Below are 12,614 nucleotides of genomic sequence, written 5' to 3'. Positions count from 1 at the left end.
TTAAATATTTAGGCATTGAGGTTTTCCCATGCTTAAACCAGATTGTTAAGCATAACCATTCTGTTAATCTGAAGATATGGAAAAATTGTGTATTCAAGCGCGTTTCTTTGTGGCTTTACCCAGGATTAATTTTATGAGCTCTATGCTTGTTGTGGTTGTGGATATCTCTGTTGTCTCTTTGTACATTTATGTTTCTGTATCCTGTTTTGTTTATTGATTATTGTGTATTTGTTCTCTTTTCTGTTGTAGCCTGTGTTTCCTCCCTTGTCTTGTCTAGTTGTAGTTCCTGTCTTGTGTCTTCCCGTGAGTGTCTGTATGTTCGTTTTCCTGCTTTATTTTGATAGTCTGGTTTTCTGTCTAGCCTTGTCTAGTTTGACTTGTTTGTCCTGTTTGCTTGTGACCTCGTGTATTGAGCCTCTGTGTTAAAATGAATTTTCAAAAGTCTTGGGTTCACAAAAGTAGCGTAATATATGAATATAATAGTAAATAAATGTCTTAAATGAAATATTGTAATATCACTTTTTGAGTGTGTTCAATTGGACTCGTCTTTTGTCCTTCTGGGAAACTCCAAAGTGCCCTTCAGCAAGGCACCGAACATCTCTCCATTACTGAGGTACAAATGTAACTTCCCCTTGCGGGATCAATAAAGTATCTTAATCAGTGTGGATGCTCACATCGTTGTCGTTATAGTTATTGTCATAGTTACAGTTCTTGGTGTGGACGGCCCTTAAGGCTACTGATATTTCAGAGCCCTGGTTGAGGCCATAGATTCTAACAAAACTCAGTCAGATAAAGGATTATTGAGTCAGGCAGACTAGGCTAACATAGACTAGTCTGTGTGCGTACATGCTTTGAGTGGCAGTAGATTTTAGGGTCCAATTAGAGCCACTGACATAATGCACCAGTGAGGCTAATTACTGGATTTACAAAAATGAGCATGTACAAAATTGCAAACCCACACACACAGACACACACACAGATCTGACTGGTGCTGCTGTCTGAGAGAACGAGCAATGAAGGCGTTATGGTTGAGTTTGTGACACCCACACACACCCACACCCACATAAAATTAACAAACATATCCACCCCTGTAATACTCTACCCTTTTCCCTCTCTTCCTTCCACCATTCCCTCCTCCTCCTCCTCCTCCTCCTCCTCCTCTTCCTTGTCCCCCCTTTGTTTGCGGTGAAATTAAACATTAAAACCCAGTTGCTGAATGGTGTCAACTTCCTAATAATTTTATCTTGAGAAACAGATAAAGACAGAAAGACAGGTCAAGAGAGGAAACAAAGTCGGAGTGTATATAATACACAGAGGCTGGGCAAAGTGATTAAAACCCTGAACAACAGAAGATCCACAGTGACTAAACGTGACTGAAGTCTGGAGGATCTAGTGGTGGTCATCTTCAACACGGTCTCACAGCAGTTCCTGAAATTGTCACATTATTTTTAATCTATTGATTCATGTACACGATTTTCGTTCTTTTTTTCCGTGTTGCTGAGAACGTAATGTATTCGTGCTGGTCACTACATAATGGGAAGCATCAATTTTGGAAAAGAAGACATGGGAAACGACACGCCACACGCCGGGACATAAGCCGTGGTCTCTGGGGGACGCACCGGTTGGGTTTAGGAAAAGAACAATGGGGACATAAAAATAATAATTTACACTGTATTTTGATCCCCAGTGGGGAAATACAATTTACAAATGACACACCGGGAAAAAGACACGCTACACGCTGGGAAATAAGAACGGTGAAAGGACACGCCACATTCCTTGTTGAAAGTCCTGTGGTATTTGACCCATAACCACCCCAGCCAACCTCCTTACGCAGATTTTCGGCATTTAACAATACTTGCTACCATAGTCCTGCTGTGACCACGAAACATGCTTCCCATTTAAATAAATTAATTTAAAAATCGTCCTAAACGACCTAAACCTTCATATCACACGTTTTTGGAGAATTAGGCTATAGGATCCTGATTAGTAGTTGAATTATTATCAGCAAAATATATTTAGGTTCTAGCCTACACAGTGAAGTAAAATGTTGCCTTTCAGTAGTTTATCACGATATTTTGGAATTAAGTTAGCCTACTGCTACATTAATGTTTATTGTATGCTTTTGTATGCCACTGTCAAGTTTCAAATGTACCAGTGGTCGAGTATTGTTTGTAGTGAGAAAGAATGTTTTATGTTAAAGCATGTTATCATAAAAAAGTCAATACATTTCAGTATTTAATATATTGGGATATATATCAACATATTGAATCGTGACTGCTCTCCTGCCAGTCAGCCCTGCACTACATCAGATTAGTCACATTGAGTCCCTTCCTTTAGCCGGGCCACTAAAGACAGTATCTTCACCTCCGCAGCTCTGTGAGTAGAGCAAACGACAAAGTCCAAACTGTTAAAAGTGTGTTATGTTAATCTATGTAGATCTTTTCTCTAACTCTTACCACAGCCATTCATCCCCATCCCTTCCCCTACTAATGTCCAATCTTCAGTTTATTTTCCCGCACTTGCTTTCTGAATCTTGTGCATGTCTCCTGGAAGCACGTCCCTCTGCCTCGGCTTTAACCTGTAAGCTGAACATTACATCAGGTCAGTCACAGTGAGTCACATCTTAGCAGGGGCAGCAATTTTTGACTCTCTCTTCTCCATAACTTAGGAATCCCACATATTCTAGAGCTTGCTGTTATGATTGTTTAAAAAAAAAACTCTTTTTATGCATATCGTGTTGTGTTCTTTATACTATGACATGCTTCACCTTTATCTCCTTGCTTACAGTTGTGTGATACGTCATAATATATGAAACAGTAAAATCCCTGTCATCGCCAATACTGTGGCCATACACAGCTCTAACGCTATGGTGTTTTAAAATTAGGTGCCATGTGCCCCTTTTAATCTTTGAGCACCTGCCTCTTCATAAATCTTAACCTAGGGAATGTTAACTAAGACTGTTTAAGTTTAGACACATATGATGCAACAGAGATTGAGTCTTTGAGTCAAGCTCCAAAATTCCTGGATCTTACCCCAGTGTGTAATGCAGATATACTGTAAAGAGTCTACAGCCACGCTAGACACTCTGTGACTCACATTTAGACTTTCACATCTCATCCAACACATACATTTATACCAACGTATTCTCATCAATGGGTTTGTATAATATTGTACCAAAAGATAAGCACAACACTTTGCATCATATCTTACGACAAAAGGTGTCTATGATATAGATGCATAAAAGCACACCAATTATTTTATTATTATTATTATTATTTTTTGGGGCTTTTCCCTCTTTTAGATAGTGGGTAAACAAGAAAGTGGGGAGAAAGGTGATGATACAGCACTCGGATTGGAACCCAGGCCGCTGCAAAGAACTCAGCCTACATGGGGCGCTACCTCTACTGGGTGAGCTAGACGTCGCCCCAAAGCCCACCACTTTTAAAGAAATTTTGCATGCTATATTTTTAGTGGGCATTACAGTTTAGCCAACAAAAAGTCACTGTGAGACAGGTAACGGTCACCGTGAGGGACTGGTCGTGACGGTCGTCAGGGTCGTGACAGCCATGACAGTTAAGATTAGCCAACAGAAGGTCACTGTGAGACTGGTACAGATCACCGCGAGGTGACAGTCGTGACACGAGCCGTGACTGTTATGATTAGCTGGCAAAAGTTTCTGTGAAAGTTGACATGACAGTTAAGTTTAGGCACTAAAAATACTAGTTAAGGTCAAAAAAAAGATTGTGGTTTGGGTTAAAACACCAGTCCCTTATCTATTACTTCTGAGACACAAACTCCCCGGTTAAAAGTCCTGTGTTTTGGGACACACCCACCACCCAAGCGTCCACCATACACTGGTTATTGCAGCCTAGCTGCTCCAGTTATAATTACTACGGACTTGCGCTGCCTTACAACAAACTAATAAATATGTGTAATACATATGAATTACAGTATATTATTTTTCGTAGCTTTTATGTACAAATGATTCATGAGAACAGCCTGTCTATACAGCTGTCTGCACCGGCTCTGTCAGGCTCACGTCTCAGGCACATCTTGGGCATGAAAGCGTGAAAGTCTTTTTTTTTTTTATATGCACCTGGATGTGAGGTTAATGCCCAATATAAAGGCCTGAATACATATGTATCTACATTTTGCAACCTAGGCGGAGCAGAGACTGCTCTACCTCTGTACAGAGCCAGAAAGCAGCACATTCAGCTTTATAATATATTTTTACTGCCCATCATAAAGGGCCAGTGGATATGTTTTTTCGTGATCTCAGTGAGTCTATTTTCTATTTACAAAGTAGCCTCATGTTGCACAGTGATGCAATATGAGTGCAATAGGCTACACTGAACCAATCACTGTTGGGAATTCAATCGCAAAAACTTCAGCATTATGAACAGCCCTTCACTACATTCCCTATATACCTGTCACAATACAAGATTAATGTTAAGGTTATTTTCATTTTAAAGCCATACATAGGATGGTCCCCCTGTACATTTCATAACATTACCCTATGTACATTACCCGTCTCCAAATCTCTGCCTCTTCCATCATAACAATTCTTTTTTTTTTTCACAATCAAGGCCAGTGGGTAAAGGAGAGAGAGAGAGTTTACTCTGGTTGTTTATAAACATGCTATAAATAATCTTGGTTTGATTTGATATGATACTGTGTCATGACTCTGCCATCAACCATCTGCTTGCTACAGCCACAGCAGCATGTTTATTTAATCAATGAAATTGTCATTGAGAAAGAGTTTCTAGCCTCTAAAAGATTATAACAGTTGCATTAATCCCATTCTACGTTATTAGGAAATTGCACCCCCTAAGTTGTTTTCAAAAAGCGCTGGGACGAGAGGGCAAAACAGAGGAAAATATCTGTGGGACTAAGATAAGAGTTAAAACAGGATTCCAACACTTTCAGGCAGCTGAAGCTCAGCATCAGTCTACTGAACTGACCTCCACCCACACTACAGTCACCTTTGTCATCACTCTGTCTACATGTGTTGGTGGATTTAAATAACTAGTGCAGTGCCAATTCAAAATAATATTTCTCCATTGGTATTCCTCCATTATACCTGAAATAACATCCAAAACACCTAATATGCAAATCAACTGTAAACTACTGAATTACTGTGTATTAAATTACTGTGTACTTCTACTTCCAAGAAAACATTGTACAACTACATTTACCTGACAGAGAAATGCTACTGATTTTACTCACAAAATATGATTCATTATTAAACATAAAACAATCCAACATTACATTGTAGAGTTGAAAGCTCCATCTTGAACATGATAAGTCAATTTTAGTACATTAGGCTGATAATGCCTCTCTTTCACTCTTCACTGTGCCATTTTAACAGTTTTAGTCTACTATTACACGGTTTGTAGTTCAGTAAAGAAAGAAAGAAAATGTTTTGAGTACTCTACAACTGCGTATACCAAAATCAACAACTCAAAACCAATCCAGTGTTGGTTATTCCTTTTGGTGAAAATGTTTTCCTCCCTAAATTTTGTCAGCTATTTTTCTATTTAGTTTTATTTGTGTCATATATCTTATGAGATTATATTAAACAATCCAACCAATAATTTAGTCATTTTAGTTGTTAAAAAAGTAATAGTTGAAAAACTTTGTGTGTACTGAACTCAATGACATACGTTGCAAATGACCATTTCCAGACTATTACTTTATCGGGTGGCAGCATGACATTTTTTTTCTAAAAATAGATAGCAAAACAACATATTTTACACTGCTAAGAGTCAGAAGAATCAGTTTTGTGTGGGTTTAACATGGTGCTGAAACAGTCTGATAAGAATTTGCAACTTGTAAAACTTAATGCACAAATGAATGCAGAGTGACTTGTATCCATAAATCTGTGTTGTATCTGTGCCTCTAATTTGTAACTTGTGAAACACAATGCAGAAATTAATAAAGAGCAATTTGTATCCGCAAATATGTATCTGTGTCCATGCATCTAATTTGTAACTCATATTTCATCATTTGTAATTAAGTATTTATTAATTAGTATTTTTCAGTGTAAACATATTTGTAAATCTTCTATTTGTGTGGGTATTCAGACTGTTTTTCAGCCCTGTTGTCACAAACAATTTGCGTCTCAAGTTATGATCCCAGCGCGCTCCAGTAGATGGCGATAATGCAACAATTATGGTTGGCAGAATCTACTTGACGTTTTTCTGGGTAAATTGATATTATTAGGACTTTGTCAAAAAAATTACATCATGTTCTCAGCATCATTGTTGCAGTATATTTACAATTTTCCTTTATGTCGTTATACACAGTGACAGTTTGCTACATTTTGCTAACGTTTACCTTCCTGTACAGCTTGAACAGCGATGCTAACTTACATTTACGCATATATTTAACCCGGTGCGTGGCAATTACTGTACTAATAAACATGTTTACAATATGTGAGCAAATGTTACATTTGTATTCTTTATAGTTTAACTTAACAACACCATCTGAAATCTGTAGTTATGGCAACAGCTACAGTGTAAAACATGATAAATCCATTTTTATTCTGATAACTTGAGGTGAGAGAGACCATTAAAAATGACTTAAGTTTGGAACCTTATTTTACATATCACTGTTATAGACAAGCATGGTTGGTATCAATGGATTCCTTAGATCGTTTCCTTAGTTTCATTTGATACCATATATATTCACCAGCTCGCCGACGGATTCAAGCAGCGCTTAGTAACATTTCAGACTGCCAATTCCATACAAAGACCAGGCAAAGTCCATGTTACAGGGATGACTTTAACAATTTTAAAAATTAAATCCAAAAATTAGCCAACTGTCACTGCCTCCAACAACACAAAGCAAATTGTAAATGCACTGCAACAGTAATCCTAAAAACATAAATGTAATTAATTTGATGACAAAGTCCTAATAATATCAACTTACCCAGAGGAACGTCAAGTTGATTCTGCCAACTGTCTCTGAAACATTTGACAAAGCTTTTCATAGTCTTCATGTAGTTTAACAGCGGCATAATAATGGCATCCATGCATTACCGCCTTGTTTGTAATGACGGTGCGGAAAAACAGTCTCAAAAGTACCCACACAAAAAGAAGGAGGTTTACAAATACATTTACAGTGAAAAATACTAAGTTCATTTACAAATGATGAAATACGAGATACAAATCAGACGCACAGACACAGATACGCATTTGCAGATACAAATCACACCATTCATTAGTGAATTGTGTTTGCGGATACAAATCGCTCTGCATTTATTTCTGCATTGTGTTTCACAAGTCACAAATTAGAGGCACGGATACAACACAGATTTACTGATACAAATCACTCTGCATTAACTTGTGAACAAGTTACAAATACTTATGAGTCTGTTTTAACACCATAGTTTGAAATGTTAGATAGACTATCTGGCTTTCTATTGTATGTGGTGGCTGTGTGTCCTGGTTGCTATAGAGATTAACACAGCTCTATAGAGTTTGGGGAGGGTGATGTGTTGATGTGGCCAATCAGCCAAACAAAGAGATAGAGACGCTTTAGAGTGGTTATATTACCCCAAAAGTGTCTCGCGGTGCTAATGTTAAAGCATGGCTATATTAGCAGAGATAACATTATTATATTAGTGTTACAGTTCAGTATAGGTTAGTATGACAAACTTACACAATTTGAGTTGCCACTGTGCTCCTGTAGGATATACTACGCCCATGCTCATTGCCTCCATGGAAATGAAAAGTTTGGTTGTAAAGTTAGGGAAATGAAGAAGAGTTTGGTTCTAAGATCTGTACATTCAGCATCCACAATCAGAAAAATACATGGTGAAATACACAGCGGAGGTATTCGTTTCTGTGTCTGTAGCCTGCTGCAGACGGCTTGCAGCTGACTACAGTGGCCGGACAACAGCATGCTGGGTGTGGCAGACAGCCAGATGGACTCCCTCAGAGAGAGTTCTGCATTTATAGTATCAATATACTTTAGGCTGTTGCAGCATGCCCCTGCAATACAGCCAGGGATTAATATTTCCTTTTGAACCAAATAATTTCAAATGTGTACGCTGACTGCACAATTTGCGCAAGCCCACACAAATTATGTAAGGGCTTTGCATCCCCTTTGTGTGTCAATATTTACAACTTAGATGAGAGTGAAGCGGAACTATAAAAAGAAAATACATTAGAGTGAAATCCAGGAACAGCAATCAGGTAAACTTAGGTCAACAAATGACAATTTAAGTTTGCAGTGCATCTCTCTCTGTTTGTTGACCTGTGTGTCTTGCTTGCTTGCATTCACTTCCAGTGTTCTGTGACTCCGTCTTACAAAACTGCAAGTATAAATATAAGCAATGGTATTTATTCCGTGTTTAAAAGGTGATTTATTTTATTTTTGATTGTTACATTCAGCCAAGCTATAGTGTACTACAGACAATATTTTATATTTGAAAATGTATAAAAAGGGAAATCTGGGGAGTTTGAATGGGCCTGATGCAGCTGACAAATCAATAATGTTTTTTTTTGTTTTGGAGCTGTTAAAGCATTGGCATCATTGAGTCCAAGTGGATGTTAGTGCCAAATGTTAAGAGATTCCTTCATGGTGTTCCTGAGATATCACATTCACGAAAATGGGACGGGTGGGAGGTCACTGTGATATTGACCTTTAATCCTCCAAAGTTTATCTTGGAGTCCAAGTGGACATTTGTGCCAAATTATAAGAAATTTCCATCCAGGGGGGCCTGAGATATCACGTTCCTAAGAATGGGACTGAAACACAATGACTCTGGCCTCAGCTTTGCTGTAGCGGTGGCACAAAAATAAAAAATAGAAAAAGGTTACTAGATCACAAACCTGAATTAAAAATTATGTTACAAGTGAGTTTGAATATATAGAGTATACAGACAGAGAGCAACAGAGAGACTGAAAAAAATCGATTAATGCCAAGGCTGGTTCATACCAGAGCACCTTTGGAGTAAATATGACTGCAGGACTTTAAGTGATTTATGTAGTCGTGCAAGAGCAAATTACATATCTCATTACTTCTCATTGTGGCAATAAGCTGTTGTGTCATTCTTTTGTATTTGTTAGTGCAGCACATAAATATTATAGATGAGACACTAGGTAGCAATTTGGGTTCGAGCTAATGACTTTTCATCTGCTCATGTGTAAACAGCAAACAGAGAGTGGAGGGTGGAGACTGAAGGTGGACGTGGCTGAGATTCATACATTTCAAAAGAAAAAATACTTAAATATGAAATCAAGATAACCAGACAGTAAGATGTGACATGCTGTGTGATTCCGCAGAATGGATGCTGTTGAGCCTCCTCCAGCTAAACTAATCTGTTTTCAAAAGGGCTTATTTGTATGGCAATGATACTAATGAAGGACATTTTGACAGCATTTTAACTCATTCATGTTCACGCAAACTGAAGGTTTATCCTGTATAAGACAGCTTTACTGTATAAACATCAGAATAGCATGTACATAACTTCAACTTTGATTACAGACATAATAAAGCTCTCTTCTCAAAACTCTTGTGGAGTTTACTATCAAAGTGTTAAAGTGAAAAAGCCAAATTTACAAAGGCAAAAAAACTTGTTTTATCACCTATTATTCTTACTTTTGCATTTAGAAGCAGCAGAGGCAGATATATTCAGACTTTTAGTCTCTAATATGAACTCCAAAAACTGGGCAACCTCCAGCTTCCCAAGTACAGTGTGCTTCCCATGTAGGCAGCGGCCTGGCTTTCAAAACTGACCCGTGGCCCTTTGCTGCATGTTGGACCACATCTCTATCATTTTTCCTGTCTTCAAGCTATCCTGTCAATTAAAGGCCATAAAAGCCCAAAAGATAATCTTAAATAAAAAAATTAACTCAAAAACCTACAGTATTCACCTAACACATTCAAGTAATCTGCATATGGAATTAAAACCAGAATTACAGCCTTGCGGTTGGATGCCTCCACCAACCTGTCAAGTTGCAGTTAATGTCCATGTCTGTGTATAGTAAAAAAAATTTACTACAAAAATGTAGGTATTAAGTGTATTTTTTGGCAAAACATGGATGCTGCATTCACATCTTCTGCCCAGCAGCACAGAAAATCTAAACAATCACTATAGATTAAAGATTAATGTCACCAATTCAGTATCCGACTAAATGTCTCCCGTTGTGTTCCTATATAATGACATTGAATAATGATAAGAAAACATTATGATGTAACATGTAAGTTGACCTTTGATATAAAATGTCATACTTTTATCCTATTATATATTTGTGTACAAAATTAGCATGTGCATTTTGTGGGTACCTAGGTAGCTCACCTGTGTCACCTAGTGCCAAATGTTGAGTTATTCCCCTTAAGGTTGTTTCTTTAGATATCACATTCACTAGAATGGGACAGATGTGAAGTCACTGTTATCTTGACCTTTAACCTCCAAAATCTAATCAGTTTATCTTGGAGTCCAAGTGGACGTTTGTGCCATGTTTCAAGAAACTTCCATCCAGGAGGTCCTGAGATATCACCGAATTCCCAAGAATAGGACTGACGGACAACCCAAAAACATAATGCATAATGCCTCCAGCCACAGTTGGCGTTGGCACGGTGACATAAAAATTAAAAAGGTTACTGTAGTCCATTTTCAGTTTCAATATCATTCAGGCAAAAATATGTGAAGACTGCTTGCGTGAGTCCATATGACCATATCAGTACCATTCATTATTACAGTGATAGAATATTTGATTCTGATTGGTCAGAAGGGATTATGCCGTGTGCATTTTCTGTATAACAGACTTTTGCCATGGACAGAGTTTTTATCATAGACTCTGGCGGATTTTTAAATCAATAAAAAAAAATTCATTTGTGCCCACACGGAGCTCATATCGCTGTTCTGCAGATCACAAAGGGAGAAAGAAAGTGGACAAAACAGGTATCACTAACAGTGCTACTGGCAACAAGGCAAACTACAGTGCATTAGTTAGTGCCATGGTTAACTCACTCACCTGGGACGCAGACATCATAAGAGGATAACCTTTGTATGAGTAGTTGTGTGATAACCCAGATAAAGTATTAGCCACGTCCTGCATCACCCTGTTGGGCTTCTAATTCGCAATAATGATCAGCTTGCTCTACATTATCCCTTACATATTCACCAGCATGCTATTCCCAAATTATAGAATGTCTTACACAACCGGAGGGGTTATAAATTCTTCTCTACCCCCCCCCCCCATCCACTCCTAAAACAACAAACAAACTGTAAAACCCTTCACAATGTAGAAGAAGAAGAACTCCAGCCATGTAAGCAAACAAAAGTGTGCATTCACAACTCATTATTTCTTTTGTATGTCTATAACCACCCCACTGCCCTATCCACACCACGCTGTGTCTCATTACCAAGCCAGGGTGACACCTTGGCTCCGGTGTTGAGCATCCAACAAACACACCATCTGGCCGAGCATCACCTTGTCCATTTACTTTAGCATGCACACACACAAACACCAAAAACTTGCACAGAAAGAAAAACACTGCACTGTACAAACAGGCATATGGTTAAGCCAGATCCTCATTACTATGGATTTATTTTTGCTAACCTGTAATAATGTCAGCTTTCGTACATATATGTCTGTTGTGACATTTTGCTGGCACCACACTGTAAAATACTAAGTTGAGATGACTTCACCATGCCAACAAGCCATGTGAAGAACTGGGTAGCATTGGTAGTCTATATGTATCTATGGGTACATGGGCCTGGGCATGAGGCCAGCATTACAGTGTGTAGCCTGCTCTATTTCTCCATACCCAATTTAACATCACAGCATAATTAAGGGAACTTGGCAGCCCCCTAACAGCTTATTTCATAGTCCCCTGCACTAGACTAGGGGTTGTTGAAGGGGACTGCTGGATCCCATGTAGCACACAATCTCCCACCAACATGTAAGGATGGCTTTCTGTTTCCATAAATAAATAAATTAACAATTAATAGTTATTCCGTTAATAACGTTAACCTTATCTTCTCAAGATCTCACTAGAAGTTCACATGCCATACTAATGTAATGACAACAGTCACATGTCCTGAGCAAAAACAGCTCACAGTGAAAATAGGTACAGAAGAGAATTATACGTTAGACGTAGCAAGTGGATTGCACCACTGCACATCAGCATTTGCTTCAACTTGCTCAAGCCTTTAAGACTTTCTTGGAGTAAATCTTAAATATGCAGACTGTCTTACCAGTAATACTTTGGTCTAGTTACTGTGGCATGGGCAGACCATCGCTAGCTGTTTCAGCTGTGTTTAGACAGCATTAAGAGTACTTAATGCTTCTAAGATGATGCAAAGCTTGCTCTGCATGACCTCAACAAACCCAAAACGCTAAATCATTGGCATGCACACTAGCCAGCAAAATAAGTTCTCTTGCCTCCCAAAATAACTCAATCAAAAGACACTGAATCCATTTAGGGGTGAAAATCATCATTTGCGTGGCCTTACTTGACGGGGATTCCTTTGTTAATGCATTTTCTTGACTTATTTGCTGCTACTTGGTCACTACTGTCAAATCAACATCTTTCCAGTACTGGGAAATTTCTTTTGGCGGTAGTGTGTTGTGTGTGTGTGTGTGTGTGTGTGTGTGTGT

The 12,614-nt window shown here is 38.4% G+C and overlaps 1 protein-coding gene across 2 annotated transcripts in view; it reads right to left on the bottom strand.

Annotated features, from left to right (window-relative positions):
• The window catches only part of nlgn1 (neuroligin 1), a 405,821-nt gene that overhangs the window by 330,513 nt on the left and 62,694 nt on the right, over positions 1-12,614 (bottom strand). The gene's annotated exons all lie outside the window — the stretch shown is intronic.

The sequence above is a fragment of the Etheostoma spectabile genome, chromosome 9, assembly GCF_008692095.1.
Source record: "Etheostoma spectabile isolate EspeVRDwgs_2016 chromosome 9, UIUC_Espe_1.0, whole genome shotgun sequence".
In the NCBI taxonomy this organism is placed as follows: Eukaryota; Metazoa; Chordata; class Actinopteri; order Perciformes; family Percidae; genus Etheostoma; species Etheostoma spectabile.
The sequence above is the reverse complement of the archived record's forward strand: the minus strand, read 5'-3'. Positions and strand labels throughout refer to the sequence as shown.